A 17,766-nucleotide genomic window follows, 5' to 3' on the forward strand; every position below is an offset into this window, starting at 1 on the left:
TTGCTGTTGGTACTCTTGTTCAGAGGAGAATTGCCTAGCATTTTGGTGCTGGACTGCCCGTGGGCAGGACAAAGACTGATATGCAGGGATATTTATCCTCTGTGAAAGTGACAGTGAGCTAAAGACTTGGTTGAGACTCTCCTGTGGCCCATCCACCCAAGAACAGGTGAATGGGCTATGTCAAGAACAGGTGAATGGGCTATGTTCGTGCTCGTATAGAGACTCCCAGAACCCCCTTTTGTTTTGCATATTAAGTAACTTTGGGTCCACTCTAAGTTACCAGGGGAATCCAGATATGGACCCCATGCTCACTGTTCTCATAGAGGCACAGCTCCATGTCACTGATGATGCCCAACAAGGCTGAAACACATGTACGGGGTTGCTGTTGGTACTCTTGTTCAGAGGAGAATTGCCTAGCATTTTGGTGCTGGACTGCCTGTGGGCAGGACAAAGACTGATATGCAGGGATATTTATCCTCTGTGAAAGTGACAGTGAGCTAAAGACTTGGTTGAGATTCTCCCGGGGCCCATCCACCCAAGAACAGGTCAATGGGCTGTATTTGTGCCGGTAGAGAGACTCCGAGAACCCCCTTTGCTTTGCACATGTCATGTTACATTGCATACATCCTGCTGCATATTTGGCAATCTTGGAGCTGTCATGACCTCAGGCGTTCTGCACTGCTCATGTGACAGGGTGTGATGTCATGGCTTGTGCAGTCGTACAACAGAAACATGTACTGGCTACTTGATTGTAGTATCCTGGGATTCTTGACTGGCCTGGGCAACAATTGTTATGCAGATGTGTGACTGTGGTACTGCTTATTGTACTTGTTACATGCAATTGATTGTTTTGTGTATAGGTTGCAACTGGGCCATGGTGGAGATGGGGTATGAGTGTTTGATATGTGTATCATCCGAGTTCTGTTCAGGTGGCGCTAACAACCATTGTCATTCACAGTAGTTTACATTATGTGATCATTCATGGCTCCATTGCTGTTCAGGAGATTGCTCTTTGTCGCCAGATGGTAGTGGGGGAATCCCCCTCCTTTGCTGTTTGATTGGTGGGAGTTATCTACTGATCTCAGATTGAGCGGTTTGGGGTTTGTGTATTACTTGAATTGTATCTATGCAGGATATGCGCCATGGATGCCTTTGGGGATGTGACATAAAATTTGTGTTACATTTCACTTGCTGCCTGGTGTGGGTGTGTTGCTGTATTGTCTGTTGATGTGTGTTCTCTCTAGCCATTTTTCTGAAAGGTGTGCACTGGCACAAGTGAGAGTCTAGCCACCTTGGTATGAAGTAAGCTGGCAAACCTGTGTCAGCTATTTGAAGGACGTGAGGGCAGAAAATTGCTGGATTCATACTTAACAGGTGGGTGGTTGCCTATGTGATGTGGGAAGAGGCATGACTGTTGAGGGGCAACTGACGTTCGGGTGATGCTTGACTACATATCCGGCTCCTCTGAAGTGATAGCAGTACACATGCGTAGCATAACCATGTAGACTGGCGAATGAGTGCCACCAGTTGGACCTGACTTCCGGTTTGTCATTTGGGGTTTCAGTGCAATCTGGTGTTTGGATTGATGTTCACGGTTTCATTTGCATTGCATTCATACTGGTGTTAGTGTTGGGTGACAGACCCGATCTTCAGTTCCTCTTTCAGGTGTGATGTACGAGTGCGTTCCACCGTGGACGCACTCTTGAGCCAATCACTTGCTATTTGATCAGCAGATCCTTGGTGCTACATTTTCCTGGACACCGGGAGGGTTCTGGGCGAGTATGGTGCTACCTTTGGTCTTTTGCATGGTTTGGTTGTGTGCCCCCATTTCGTTATGAATTGCCTTCATGGCTAGAGTCTTAGTGCTAATTACTCTTGAATTGGTGCCAAGTGTCTGCAATATCGCCCTAGGAGTTTGCCTTGGGGAAAACTTTGCCCTGCTACTAACAATGTGGAAAATTGCACTTGCAACGCTGCAGAGTTTCTTGCTGGCACAGGGAGTTGTTGTTGGCACAGGCCAGCCAGCTGGACATATATGCAGACGTCAGAGGGTCACCAGTTCCTGTGTACACTGCCACTCTAACGAACACAGCAACGTCCTCAGATGGTGGATTCAGATGTTGAATAGCAGCTGTGACTACACATAGTCCAGGGGTGTCATGCACCCCACAGTGCCGCCAGACCAACAGTGGACGCCCATGACCATTTCAGTGCTGCCTGACTCCTGTTAAGGGGGAATCTCACATCAGCAAACGCAACGTTACATACTGAAGAATAACGCATGATGCTTGAACTGTGAATCTGAATGTACACCACAATATAGCTGCACTTAGCATCAAGAAAACACCGCCGGTTATCCACATTGCAATCTTCTTTTGAATTCTCAACGACTCATAGATTACATAATTATTTTCAGTCGTCATTTAAAATATTTTTCTCAATGTCCGGTACACACCAATATAAATAAATAAATGACAGTATTGAAACACGACAGCAGTATTTTAAAGTGTGTTGATTTTGTTTATATTTTACACATTGTTCAATTCAGTTTGTAGAATGGCCTCGAGACTTTCCTTTTTTTTTTTAATATGGAGACATTGCCCTCTAGCGGTCGATTGACGGAAACACCTGCAAAACTGGGACCAGGCTTGTTCTCAATCCTTGATGCTGTGTCGCTTGCTGTCAACCTGTGTACTAAGACGGCCACCTCTGTAAGTAAGCGTACCATATTTATTAAGCAGCACATATCTATATTAAATTGACGTTTTTGTTCTGAGGAATTTTTCATGAAGGTTATTTCGATTATCGTCACTAAAATGTTCGAGTTGGGGCCACATCCGGTTAAACTGAAAGTACACTGAGCCTTGTCTAGGAAAACCTTAATTATACAATAGAACGTTACAGATCCCAATCTGCAGTACAGGCGCAGAACGTCAATGAGCTGACTGGGCTCAAGTAACCCCCCCCCTCTCTCCAAATGTTGGCTCAGGGGCGGGGATTCCGTATCCTTTAACAGTTCAAAGGATCAGGAACATGGTCCTGTTGGCGCATTTTCTTTCTTCTGATGCAGCAAATCTACTCTCTGCTAGGCTCGTCAAGCACTGCCAGTTTCCCGAGTCACAGCCCCCTTGAGACATACAGTCTGGGTCCCTGGCCTTAATGAACTCGACAACACGTTTCTTTTGTCATCAGCAGCATAGCCTTTCTTATTGATGATGGTGAATTTCCAACTGAAAGACCAGTTAAAGCGAGCAACACAATGAAGCATCCTTTCACAATGTGTTCAAACCCATAATGTCTAATAGCTTGATATGCGAAAAAGTAAAGTCTGTTTGATGTCCTTAGTTGAATGTTCTTAAAACCATACATAAGAACACACTGGAGATTTGTGAATAATCTCCAAACATAAGAGAGTTTATTACACAACTTATTTTATTGTGTGTCTTAAAGCGCTGAAAATAAAGTGGGCAAATAGATGTTTTGCCGTTATCCTCTTATAGCTTTCCATTCAGGATGTGGAAAATAAAGGTAGACTGATATTATTTTGTCTGAACATGCTGCTATAAGGATGTGCATGTTGTCATGATGCTTTACTATGCAATTTATGTATTTTACAAGTAAACTCTGAAGGGCAGTGTTATTGTAGGCCTTGACACCCAAATGTAAATATTTGTTCTAAGTAAAGCATGGAAGAAGGTGGCTGTGCCCAAATTGCAGAGTTGGTTAGAAATTCCTGCTTTGCTGTGTAGTGTGTGATCCGGGGCAAATATTGTAATCTCACCCTGACTTCAACTGCAAAAATTGTAGTGTTTATAAGTGATTGCTTTTACACCCTTACAATAGGACAGTTTTAATAAGTGTAGGGGCAAATTAGTGTACCCTGGTGCTCCCCTGCTAGTAGCTCCAACAATGTCACATAGAATAGCATTATTGCTGCACTGGCCCTCCCCCAGTCTGTTATCACTTGATTTGACAGGCAGACAGTCTCACCAGCCAGTCAGTGCACCAGAGATTCTAGTATAGCGGACTAACTGTGGTAGAACCAACATTACATTTTCTCCCACGTTGCTCCAAGCCACTGAAGTTGCTTTGGCCATCCAGAGTACTGCCCAACACTCTGCAATGCCCTGTTATGCTAGGATACTGAGTCTTTCATTGCACACCATCTGCCATTTTCACACTTTCTAGGACCTTCAGGATCTGCAAGAAATTGCTGTTTTCACTTAAAGGAGAGAGCTAACTGATTGTAACATTGAAGCTGAACTATACTAGTCTTATTACAATGAGTAAGGAAGTTATATGTCCCTACACAAGTAGGTTTGCCACTCTTCCACCATCTCTGAAGTTAGTAACTCTCCCAACATTTGAAGGGTTAGCCCTGCCTAAATTATAGCCTAGATGCACCCCTGGATGTGCGCACTTGCAGTTTGTTAAGCAGAGAGGTGAGGGAAGCCTTTCCCCGAAATGTAGGTTTCGTTTCGCTCCTGGTATCAACCCGTGTAACATTTCTCTTTCAATAGAAACAATTGGGATCATGATCATAGTGCTGCAATGGTGGAATGATAGAGCTTTGGGACTGAGCAAACTAGCTCTGAATCATGTTCTCGGAATAGGAGCGACTTCCAGTCAATTTATTTCATTGTATATGTATTCAGGATGTCTGATCACTCTTGATTTGACACTGCAAAAAATGTGTTCATTTTTATTGGAGGCAATGGCAAGAACAGATCAGTGGAATGAGTACAATCAGTTTTTTTTTTTTTACAAACAATGTACGTTTGTCACCGACCCCGCTGCAAAGCATCTCCTGAAAGTGAAGGCCTTCAACACCATCCCTGTAGCCATGCGAAACACAGGAGAAGAGCATGGGGGTGAGAGGTAGTGGGCGTTATGCCTAAACATTAAAACATATTTGATGGGCAAATTGTAATTCTGCTAACATTCCCATCGTAGACTGACTTGCAGTCATTCATGTGGATGCAACATCTTTTGGTTCAGGTCTTCTCAACGGAGATTCAACTCTACCCATTCTTGAAAAATTGCAATTCGTTTACACTCTGTCAAAAAGCTAGCAATTCTGCAGGTTGATCATCTCCAGTAAATCTTAAACATATCATAACATATATGCAAGTGTGTTTGAGAGCTAAATCAAGATGACCACACTAACATGCCTTATGCGCCATGACTTGCTATCACATTTCTTACTTTGCAAGTGTTATGCACAGCAGCTACCAATATGCGCACACAGTAAGGAGCTCATTTACAAAGTCCCTGTGTAAACCATTTACGCCTTGAATTTACGCACCACCACATGTTGATCCTGTACATGACTGCCCTCTGACTTTACACCAGCAAACACAGGCCTAACTCTGTATGCATATTGTACGCAATGTAAATGACACCATGGTGTAGACACTCCTACATTTGCTATAAAACAACTCCACCTGCCCAGAATAGGTTTAATTTGCCAGAGAAAAATTGGCAATCCACACAGCAGGTAACATTCATCCCTTCAAGACATGCAACCTTCACAAAAAGCCACCCCCCCTCGTTTAAGCGTTCAAAGGGCCGCATTTCTGCACCAAAGGTTTTTTTCTGCTATACTGTCAACCTGGGACATGGCATTTCTAAGCCCAGCCTCTCACCCATCCTCTCACAGGTCACTTCTGGTATGATGGGATGGATGGGCCAGCACATTGCCAAACCCTACGGTCTTCAACCTGATCAAGGCCATGTTCTATGCATTTGCAGGCTTCCACAATGTGGTCGGAGCCCTGGACCGGACACAACACATAGTGGCACTTGTACCACCCAGGGCAAAGGTGCATGTCTACATCCACAGATGCACGCAGCATACTATCAATGTGCAAATGGTCTGTGATGCAACCATGCACTTCATACACATCTATGCCAGATTCCCTGATCCTGGCCCAGATCCAGATCAACCTTCCATACATCGTGGAGAACCCGCATCAACATCGGGCATGGATTCTGGGTATGTAGATGACAGCACATCACTACACCAGTGCATGAAAAGTCACTGACCACTGAATGTGACATGAGCAAAACATGGCCTGAATGCCAACCAGGCCCTGTAGGCCATTCACGAGAGGTGGGGGCTGACTGTAGACACTAGCACACAAGCACCTGCCAAGCACTGTCAACCATGCAAGCATCATAACACAAAGTCAAGGTATGGCAATCCTCCTTTATCACCTACCTATGATGTCCAAGACCCGCCTTCAGTGTATGCCTACCAACAACTGTCAAAACACTGACTACACCTGGTTTTACCTGCCCACTACCAGCACTGCACTGTTCCGCCACTACCATGGCATACCCTACAGTGGAAGCCATATACGGTAAAGTCCCACAAATGCACACCAGACATGGAATACTGTTCCACCCAAAATGGTACATTTCTAAATTGCATCTCAAGCACAACACTTTTTTTAAAAACAATTTTTATTAATTTTCAACAATACAAACCAAACTTGTAGTACATTTGATGTCATTTCGGATTTGCATCACTCCAGGCATGTGTACTGCTCCCCCAACCCCTTCCCACCCAAGCCTATTCTCCCATACATTCTGTTTCTTTGTCTTGCAGCTGGGGTCCTTCTCCCGTATTCTCTACTGAGTCCCGGTTGCTCGACCAATCTTGCGTGGGCCCAAATAGCATAGCTGCTAAATGTTTCCAGGCTGTCAAGGTTTCTGTTTCCTCCTCCCCACCAGAGTTGCTTGCCTCTGTCTCAAGCACAACACTTGCTCAGAAACAAAACGTGTGACTCCTGCCCATAACCTTGTCACTCACAATGCCTTGTGTTACTAGACACACAGGTATATCTGACTTGACCTGCATCACATACCCATGTATTGTTTCATTGATGCCACCATGCTCACTCACATGAACCAGAAAGCCACCCACAGGAATAGAACACCACTGGACATATGTTGCTGTGAGAATGTAATAACATGTGATGTGACACTGCAAGCCCCTGCCAATACAACAGAGCCTGAAGCTATGCATTCCACATTGTACACCTCAACCGAATCCAAACAAAACATGCACTATGGAATCACCCATGGTGGACAACATCCACTGTTTGCTAATTTGTGCGTGTCTGTCACCTGTCTGCCACTGATGCAAGGGGAAGGGTCAAAACAACAATGTGTACCCCATATCACCAAATGTTCAAGACTGTAACCCACCCATTTTCCTCCACAGGCAATGCCCGATAACTCATCCACCCTTGGATGATGACCCCATTGCACAGTCTAGGAATCCAGCTGGAGCGTCGCTAGAAGAATGCCCACACTCACAGCTGCACCATCATGGAAAGGGCCTTTGGTGCACTGAATAACCTCTTCCTCTGTCTGCACCGATCTGACGGGGCACTCATGTATAACCCAGTTAAGGTGTGCCAAATAATTGCTGCATGTTGCATAATGTGGCCATTAGACACAACATCCCAATGCCTGATGATGCCATCACACATGATGAGTCTGATGATGAGGATGATGGTCTCGATCGGCAGCCACAATGACATGGCCAGCAGCAAGCAGGATAACATTGATGGGCTTGGGTATCCAGTCATTGCACCGAATAAAAAGCATTGAATGTCAAAAGCATCGGAAGAAAAAGCATCGAAAAAAAGCATCGGATGTATTTTTTTCAAAGGTAAAGGTTTTATTTTAGTTATAATGGGGTTTAAGGGGTAAAAAAAACTAGGATTGGTGGGACCCCCCATTAAAAAAAAATGAAAAAAAATGCATTCAATGCTTTTTTTCGTTGCTTTTTTTAGATGCTAAGGCATCCGATGTTTTGGCATTCAATGCAATCACTTTAAACCATGGGCTTGTGCTTAGTGATGAGCTTGTGCACAATTTCTTCCGTTAGAGGTACGTGCATTACTGCAAATGAGCCAATGATGGCACATACAACTCATTGACCACCCAGCAGAGCACCTCTCAATGGTAAACACTGCAGCCTCTCTATACAAGAGGATTTATTCAACTTTAAATAAAGAGTTGTGAATAAGAGGCATCCTGTGAGATGCAGGAACAGAGGGATGAACTGTAAATCTGTGGCACTTTCCAGAAGAGCCCAAAAACCATGAAAATAAAGTTCAAGGCAATGTCCAGGTGTGCAGTTCCAGGTCCATTCATCATAATGCAAAAGGAGGAAACAAAAGTTGGCCTTTAGGAATAACACAAATTCATGTCCAATTTGGAAGCGGAAAGCAGTGAATGACCGGGCACATGGAAGTGTGGATCACCAACCCTTCCCTGTCTTTTTTACAGGTGGGCTTTGTGTAGTTGGTGTTGGTGGCAGAGGAACCGACCAATGGTGCAGGTACTGGGCTGGGATAGGCTACCCAGGCGACCTCTGGGCCGACGGGGGGTGGGAGGTAAAGAAGGGAATTGGATGAGGAAGTGATTGGATCTCTGCCCACAAACTGATGGATCAGGGCAAGGAGCTGATCCTGGTGGGCCATCATTTCAGTGATGTCAAACTGTGGTGGACTATGCTGCAGGCTGGCCTCCACCATCCAGCAGCAGATGGGGACCCTGCAGTGGGCCATACAGAGCACTACTGGTGAGAAGGAACTGGTAGCATTACAAGCGGCCTGACTATGCCTGGCCCTATGCTTTTCGGTCAGTGAGGCCTGAAAACAGACTTCTGCAGCAGACACTGCAGAGACTTGTTCCGGTGCTAGTCGGGCATCCTTCCCATCCCCAATGTAGGCCTATGTGGCAGCCACCATTGTAGCTGGGGCCTGCTCGAGGGATAATTGGCCATCCTCCCTGGCCCCAGAGTAGGCCTCTGAAGTGACTGCAGCCACTGCAGTGGTCTTCTCTCAGGCCAGTCAGGCATCCTTCCTGGCGCTAGTGTAGGCCAAGAATCGTCCCTTTCCTGAGGACAGACCTCTGCAGCAGCAGCCTGCTCTTGAGCAAGCAGAGCATCCTCCCTGGCCCAGAGGTCGAAGTGGGCGGGAGCGGTCGGGAGCAGTGGTCCTATACTTTTTATTTTTCAGTTTCACTGTTCCTATACTTTTAGTTTAAAAAGAAACCGTTCCGGAACAGTTTAGTTTTATAATAAAAGTGTAGGAAGAAGTTGAAGCTTGCCCTTCAGTGTACTGCACTGAACATTCCCTTAAATAATAGGTGTGTTTGTTTGGGGGTTTGGACTGTGTGTGGATTGGGTGGATTGTGTGCAGCGATTGGGTTTGTGGAGAGTGGGGCAGACTGGCAGGGAACATAGCTCCACTACTTCTTTTCGTATACTTCGACCACTGCCCTGGCCTCTTTCTTTGCTGATTGTGATTTCGACCAGTAAGTCTTCCCTCAGCTGGTTGGCTGCTACCAATTCATAGTGTACATTTTCCAGGGACTGCTGGATATTCCCCAACATTGGCCCAAGTGACAGACAGGTCTCCAGTATTTCCCACTGGGCTCTACCCGTGCCCGGGCTGCCTCCATACCTTTCAGTCTCTCAATGTCATCTGCCAAGAGACTGCCACCCACAGGGGCAGGTGCAATGCATACATGAGGTAGGCTGGAACTGCTCCATGCATGGTCTGATGTTGGCAGATGACCAGAAGTCACTGGAAGATGTGCAGCACATTCCCTATGTGGCCTTCGGAGAGATAGCTCCACAGGAGTGGTGTTGATGAGCTCCACCACCACCAGGATGGCCCCAGGCCCAGTAGCAGAATGCCACATGAGGTCACAGTGACAGTGACTATGGTGGAATCATTAATGCCAGCATCCTGGTCACCATGGCTGTGCATTTACACTGTATGTCTGTTGGAGGGCATGGGCTCAATGGTGTCAACTGCTGGCGGCAAGGTGTCTTGTAGAGTTTCACTCTCCTCTGTATCATGTTGGCTAGGTTGGCTTGCCCACTCTTTGGTGTCATTTATTTTATTTATTAATTTGTATATTTGTAATGCTCTGGAGGCCCGCGGGCAGTGGGGCGCAGACATGAACACAGTTAGACTAAACATAGAAAACAGGACAGGCAGAGGTATATAGTTGGCAGGGTAGATTGTTAGATCATTTGTATTGGAAGGTTTTTAGAGCTTTCTAGAAATGTTTTAAGTCTGGTTCGAGCCCCAATGCCGGAGGCAGGGCATACCAAAAGTAGTCCGCTTTTGTGGGCAAAGATCTACCAAGGCCATTGGTACGCTTGACCGCTGTATCAGCCCTATGCTGGAAGAGCAAAGGGACCTGATGGGTTGGCACAATGTTGCCGATGGTTTGAGATACTCCAGTATTTGGCCAAAGAGGCAACAGTGAACCATGGTGCCCATTTTGAAACTGATACGGTCCCGGATCGGTAGCCAATGTCATTTCTTCCTATGACCTGAAATGTGTGTTCTTCTTTGAGTGATGGTGACAATACGAACCATATAATTTTGGACCACCTGACATCTCTCAAAGTTTGAAAGTGAAGCTCCACTTAATAGGGAGTTAGAGTAGTCCAATCTGGTCAGGATGGTAACTCGTGCGATGGTGGCACAATTCTTCTCAGATATGTAGGGCCAGACATTCTTAAGGAGACGCAGGTAATAATTACATGTGTGATTTGCATATGCTATGTGGGCATCTGGGTTAAAAGAAGCCTCCATCTGAACCCCCAAGATTTTTACATTCTGTTGGATTTTAATTGCATTCTCACTTATTGGGAAGCTGCTATAATCTGTGCTCAGTTTGTTGCGGGCCTGTTTAGATACAAAGATCATTAGCTCTATCTTGCTGCCGTTCAGGCACCGCCAGTTCTCAGACATCCAACTTTCAATGTAACCATAGATGTAACACAAAGTTTGGAGTCTGTGGCATAATGGCCAGTGAGTTCCAAGACAATTTGGGTCTCGTCTGCGTAGTTTGTAAAAAGTACACCCAGATTGTCGAGGAGTGTACAGAGGAATCTGATGTATAGGTTGAAGAGTACCAGCGAGATAGAAGCACCCTGTGGTACTCCACAGCAGATAGGTGCTGTGGAGGAAAAAGAAGATCCCCACTGTAATCTGGATTCTCGATTAGAAAGGAAAGAGTGGAGCCAGTCCACAGCTTCCTTGGAACAATGGCCTGGGTTTTTTAGGAAGGCAAGAAGGTGTTCATGGTCTAGCGGATCGAAGGCCACAGAGAGATCCAGTAAAATCAACATCCCAGCCTTCCCCCTGCCCATGATCTCCAGCCTTTGGGTCTGAAGATCAACAAGAGCTGTCTCAGTACTGAACGATGGTCGAAAACATGATTGGCGTGTGTGTAGAATACAATTGGACTCCACAAACTTTTGTAACTGGGTAGTGGCGAATTTGTCCAGTATTTTAAGAAGAAATTGACAGTTGGTAATAGGTCTCACGTTACTTCTGTCTTTAGGATCAATGTTAGGGGTTTTTGGAATGGGGTGACTGTGACTTTTTTGATGTCGTTAGGAACATGATTATCCCGAAACGAGGCGTTGACTAGACATGTCAGGAAAGGAGCGAATAGGTCTTTATGCTCCAGGATCAGTTCATGGAGGACAGCGTGACAGACATATCTTGGACAGTTATTTGGGTACAGGTACATTCCTGAAAGACACGTCCCATTGATTCTAGAAAGGCCTGTTTCATGAGGGAGGAGTTGGAGTTTTGGGCTGCTGTTATTTTGTTTTTGAGCCTTTAAGATTTTTGCATCAAAAAGGAGTGTGTAAAGGAGATCTGAGATGCCTTGGGTTTTTCCAGGGATTTCTTCCTCCTCTGCAGTGTCATCTCCATCCCTGGTCAACAAGAAGGCAATGTCAGTGTTGCCAGTACATGTGACAATATGGACACTATTAACACATGAAGAAAATGTGGCCCCTAGACAGTAAAGACTGCTTTACATAGATCACTCAGTGGTTATTTGCTGGATTCATGTGTACCCACAGTAATGTATATCTATATCAGTGTGAGCTGGCCATGTGTGCAGCACAATATGGGAAAGGGTAACTAGGCACTGTTTGGTGGCAGGCAGATTATGGAGGTTTGTCTTTCGTAGGCATTTGATAACATTTGGGCATATTCACAGAATCCAGTGGATGTGTTCCATATTCCTGTTGGTTACATTACTCAAGCAAATGCATCCACAGATTAATCATGTAAAGGTGTCACATGACTATCCCGATTGGATCCATACTCTACTGTATGGAGGCCTACGGACCACTGTTGTCATGCTGCAATGAGCCACACAACGTTGCTCAATGTGTGATTTTGTGGACATGCCACAATGTGACATTCTAAGAATGAAATTCATACATAAATGTCCCTTCTGTGATGTTGTCCATTGCTTTGGATAGTGCACATTTATGTCCCAGACTCTCTGTTCTTAGTTATTATTGCAGCAAGTAGGTACATCCCGGGAGGATAGCTCAGCTGCAATGAGGTCGCCTTGGAAACAAGACAACACGAAGCAACAAAGGTTCGAAACCGGGTCCCCGCTTAGAAACCTCTGGGTACTAAGCGCGTTATAAATATGGAACTAAGAGACATATTCCTGTAACAGTGCCTCGATGCCCCGGGGCTGTGTGAGTGCTTTAAAAATGCAAAATGGAAAATTCCAAAATACATGCCATATGCTGCATGAGTTGGGATATGAATTGAATTCCTGTAGCAGCCCAATGTCACCAAGGTCACTTCCAGCAGTGTTTCGCAACCATCTTCTGCGCCTGCCTCTTGAGGTCCTTCCTGCGCATCTGGATCTTGCCCACTTTGTGAGGTATTGTTGCTGCTCCATTGATGTTTGGAAGATAGCCTTCCAGATCTTGTTGCACTGACATTTTGGGATCTTTAGGAATTCCGGACACATAAGACGCTTGGCCTACTTTGTGACACCCTCTACCAGGATCTTCAGCAACTCATTGATGAACTTGGTTCTCCATTGCAACGGCATGGTCCTATTGTGTGCCCGGTGTTGGGCTGTGAAGGTGACACGCTGGTCAGGCAGGGAGATAACACGTGGTGGTGGAGCAAGGGATTGTTCAATGGACTGGGATTTGGAGGACAACAGAAGATGTGATGTGACGACTCGGTGGTAAGCAAGGGAGGTTATTGGTGGCACTGTTTGAATGGTGGTGCCAGGAGCAGTGGGTGGGATGTGTTTAGGGATTTGGGGGCAAAGGATGTCAGGGGTTCTTGAGGACAGGGGGCTTAAGGGGTGTCAGGGAGTATTGTGTGTCCTGGGGACAGTTTTGTGGGGTCATAACAGAGTTCACTGTTTGAACACCAGTGAAAACACATTTTTTTAAACTGTTGTCTTTATTTTTCGGAACCGCAAACATAGCAATCAATCTGGAACTTGGTGTGCAAGGAATTGAGTATGTCATTATCAATTCTGCTGATGAATTAATTACTCGACAACAAGAAATCCATGCTTGATGTTTTAAAATGAAACAGTATGAAACCCTGGCTTTGGTTCACACATGTAAATAATGTTTTAAAAACGTGTAATAAGGGGAATTTGTGGGATAGCCCTGAACTTCTTTAATACTCATCCATGCACTCAATAAAGAACTTGCTGGGATTGATGGACCTTATGAATAGAGTTTATGATAAGCCATCAGTCATAACATAACCCAGGTCAAAACCTGAATTGGGCTACGAACTGCGTAGCCCAATTCAACTGGTTAACAAATTCAGCTGAAAGGAACGTATACATTAAATTATCCCTGGGAATTGTACCCCTCATAAAAAGTAACCATACATGCAATGAATCTAATGTCAAGCTATGTCCCTGGTGTCGACATCCTACTGAGGATGAGTTTCCATTTGTATTCTTGTGTGCCATGTTAATGGATCTTTAACTGGCTGCTGCCAATGCTTAAGCACCTTCATACTGGCACGTCAATTGAGCATTAGATTTATGCAAGTCGGCACATAGAGAACTGTATTGTGTTTGCAGTTACAGACTTCCTAACTAGAGCATGGAATTGAAGATGGACCATTTTTAAATAAGTCATATTCTTAATGGTTTCAGTGTATGCTTTTAATTTACAAACCAATTCGTGTGAAACATGCCTTTATCCAAAATATTCTTCTTCAGAAATGTCATGTTTTCTTTTTTCATTTTCATGTGTTGTTTTATGAATTGCGTTTCCTAAATAAACGTAACTTGTACTATTGATTTCTTTTTCTGATCCTGCAGTTGTTAGCTCTTACCTGGGCTTGAAGCTGTGGGAACGGGGGAGGAGGGGATACGGTGGCCTTGGGTGGGTGGGTGTTCTCTTTCCAAAGTGTACCTGTCCCACACACCACGTGCTTCCCATCCAGATATGCGACTGTATGCACGGATTCGGAAGCGGATGTGACGTGGCACGGCTGCAAGGCATATACACCCCGTCTTTTCTGTGTTACTCAGGCTTACAAGGTGGTGCTGCTATTCCACATTGGAAACTATTTTATGGCTTAAAACATCAAAAATTAAGTGTATACGCCTCGTGTTTTGACTGGCATAAGCGTAAAATCCATCTGTGGCATAAAATGCACCACAGTAAATATGAGCTCCTAATTGTGACCTCCATCGCTTTGAATAATTTTCATCCATGCAGCAGTTAGAGTACAGGTTCTGTGGACTGCTCAAGTTATAGGCTGACAAAACCCCACATTCCTATGGTGTGTCTCAGCATCTTTTAACTTTACGGCATTCATTTTCGGCCCATACACAAAAGACACTGCTCTGTTGATGCACACACTAAGCAAGAAAACTGCTTATTTTTGACCTTTGCTAATGACTGTATTGTCTTGTACATCTTTGAGGATAGACAGGCTAACGGTATTCTGATAATCGAACCTTACTGCAAGTGGGTCTGCTTGAATGGTTTGCCATTCCTCTTGTTCTGTATTTTTCTACCGACCTGATAGTGTTCATCAGTTGGCCACCAGACAGGCTGCCAGGTTGTCAAGCAGGAGTTGGGAGCCTGCTTTGCTAGGGCCGGACCAGGCTTGGGATTACAGGCAGTGTCTGGCTCTGGTAAACTCCCTAATGATTGCTGCAGTGATGGCACACATCCAGCTGCACCCTCTCCACTCTTACCAAGCCTGGAAACACGACATCCCTTTCTGGCTGATGACATCAGAGGGAGGAGGTAGGGCAGCCAAGCATAAACCCAACTACTGAGAACAAACACAGCTCAATAATCCGTGTTCTGGAATGCTTCCCCCGAAGGATGGTCAACACCATGTTTTAGCACAATATACCGTTCACTGAGGAGAAATATTCATTGGCATATCAGTCTCTTCCTACCTCCACAAGGACAGTTCAGCTTTGCAATACTAGACATATTTGCATTGAGCTCTCATGACAATCATAAAAGATGGCCATGGAAAACACACCAGAAGTCATACATTGGATTTTATCAACCACAGTTGCATTAATCTGTTTAATCATTTTGTGTCAAGGGAAATGATCAATTTTTTGCTTAACATTAACAGTTCCTTCAAGCTAAGCTTCCTTAAATTTATCGCAGTGATATCTAAAATGATATCCTGCTTAGCTAAAATTCTGTTCAACAAATGGTCATTAACCAGAGAATTTCCATTATACACACATTTTTCAAATGGCTAGGATGGAGTCTGGAGAAGATACGCAAACCTCGCAAATTGAAACCAACAAGACTACATGATGAGAACAAGCATATCAGATCTCGTCATCAGCTCCAGCTCGAGTTGCCCCTACAAACCCCTTCAATTGGAAGATGCTACCGGTGTGACCTTCAATTTCCTCATCAGGAAGGTGTGAAATTTCCTGGCTTTGGGCAAGCCTGTGCCAAGTGTGGTATAGAGAATCACTTGGCGATTCTCTGCAATTTTCCACCCGAACAGTCAGCAGGGTACAACTCCATGACATATAGATTGGAGTATGGCACACGCAGCAATGCTTCAAGGAGAGATGCAAGCACATGGAAAGACATTGTGATACATCTCAGGCAAGTGACAGGAAGATCTCTGTCACACACCCTCTACAGATGGCATCCAACGCTGCCACCCTTAACATCATGTGTATATCGGAATAACAAAGGATGACATCTCCACCCCAGTTAAGGTCATCTGAACTCAGAGTTTTTCAGTGGGCTGAAAGAGGACCGGTGCAGAATAATAGGAAATTCTCCACAACAATCTGCTACGAGGAGAAATGTGTGCAAGCTGAATTACACATGCTGCAAGAGGAAGTCTCTGGAAGAGCAACCTACTAGGGCCCACCAATGCGCTTGAGATGGAAATTGTGGCTGTGTCCTACACCATGCAACACGGACTGTCAATCATGCAAGCCTTCCTAACTGCAGGTCTCACCCTAAATCACCCTAAATTACTAGGGTAATCCAGACGTGGACCCCTTGCTCACTGCTCTTAGAGAGGCACAGCTCCACCATACTGATGAGGCCAAACATGACCGAAACACATGTCTTAGGTTGCTGTTGGTACTCTTTTTCAGAGGAGAATTGCCTGGCATTTTGGTGCTGGACTTCCCCCAGCACAGGACAAAGACTAATATGTGATGGATATTTCTCCTCTGTGAAAGAGATAGTGAACTAAAGAATCTGGGTAAGACTCTGGAAACCACGACTTATTGGCCGGCATAGGGACTAACAGGACCCCCCTTGTTTTTGCATAATTAAAGTAACTTTGGGTCTCACCCTAAGTTACTAGGGTAATCCAGACGTGGAGCCCTTGCTCACTGCTCTTAGAGAGGAACAGATCCATCATACTGATGAGGCCCAACAAGGAAGAAACACGTGTCTGGGGTTGCTGTGGGTACTCTTGTTCAGAGAATTGTCTGGCATTTCGGTACTGGACTGCCCTAGGGCAGGACAAAGACTGATATGTTATGGATAGCTCTCCTCTGTGAAAGAGATAGTGAGCTAAAGAATCAGGGTAAGACTCTCAAACCGGGACTTATTGGCCATCAGGGGGACTCCCAGGACCCCTCTTGTTTTTGCATAATTAAAGTAACTTTGGGTCTCACCCTAAGTTACCGAGGTAATCCAGACGTGGAGCCCTTGCTCACTGGTCTTAGAGAGACACAACTCCACCCAACTGATGAGGCCCAACAAGGCCAAAACAGGTGTCTGGGGTTGCTGTTGAGGCTCTTGTTCAGAGGAGAATTGCCTGGCATTTCGGTGCTGGACTGCCCCATGGCAGGACAAAGTGTTAGGATAAACTCCCAGGTATGCCAGAGGCCCACTAGGAGTTTTCAGACTCTCGGAAGGCCCACCACCTTCCCAAGGACAAACGGATGCCGCAGTCAAATGCCAAGTTCAAAGTGCAGTTTATTACAGCAAAAACCAATAGGGATCAGTACAGGGACAGAAGAAATGTGTGGACATCTCAACATCTCTTGGCTCGCTGGCCAGTTTTGACCTAAAATTGCCTCAGAGTGACATCACAACCTGGACCCTGTTCCAGAATTGGTCATCAGGAGCCTAATAACCTATGTAATCACCTATATGTGTTATTCTACTGGCTCTCGCATATCAGATGGCTGGCCTGGTTCATCCCGAAGTCACCATCTATAACAATGTTGCGGTGTGAGAATCTTACCATTGGTTCTTGCCTGTTACTGCCCACCCACCGGATACTAAACTGTGATTAACTAGAGCTGATGTTCCCAGGCCTGGGATCCGCAAAGGTTCTCAGCTCTTGGTGTACCTTCTCAAGGTAATAAGAATTACTATGGGCTCATTACGAGAATCGAACTAAAAACGGAGTCATTACCGGCATGGAGGTAGTAGCGCGTACGTGC

Source organism: Ambystoma mexicanum, chromosome 2p (genome assembly GCF_040938575.1).
Source record: "Ambystoma mexicanum isolate Mex_15411 chromosome 2p, UKY_AmexF1_1, whole genome shotgun sequence".
Classification (NCBI taxonomy): domain Eukaryota; kingdom Metazoa; phylum Chordata; class Amphibia; order Caudata; family Ambystomatidae; genus Ambystoma; species Ambystoma mexicanum.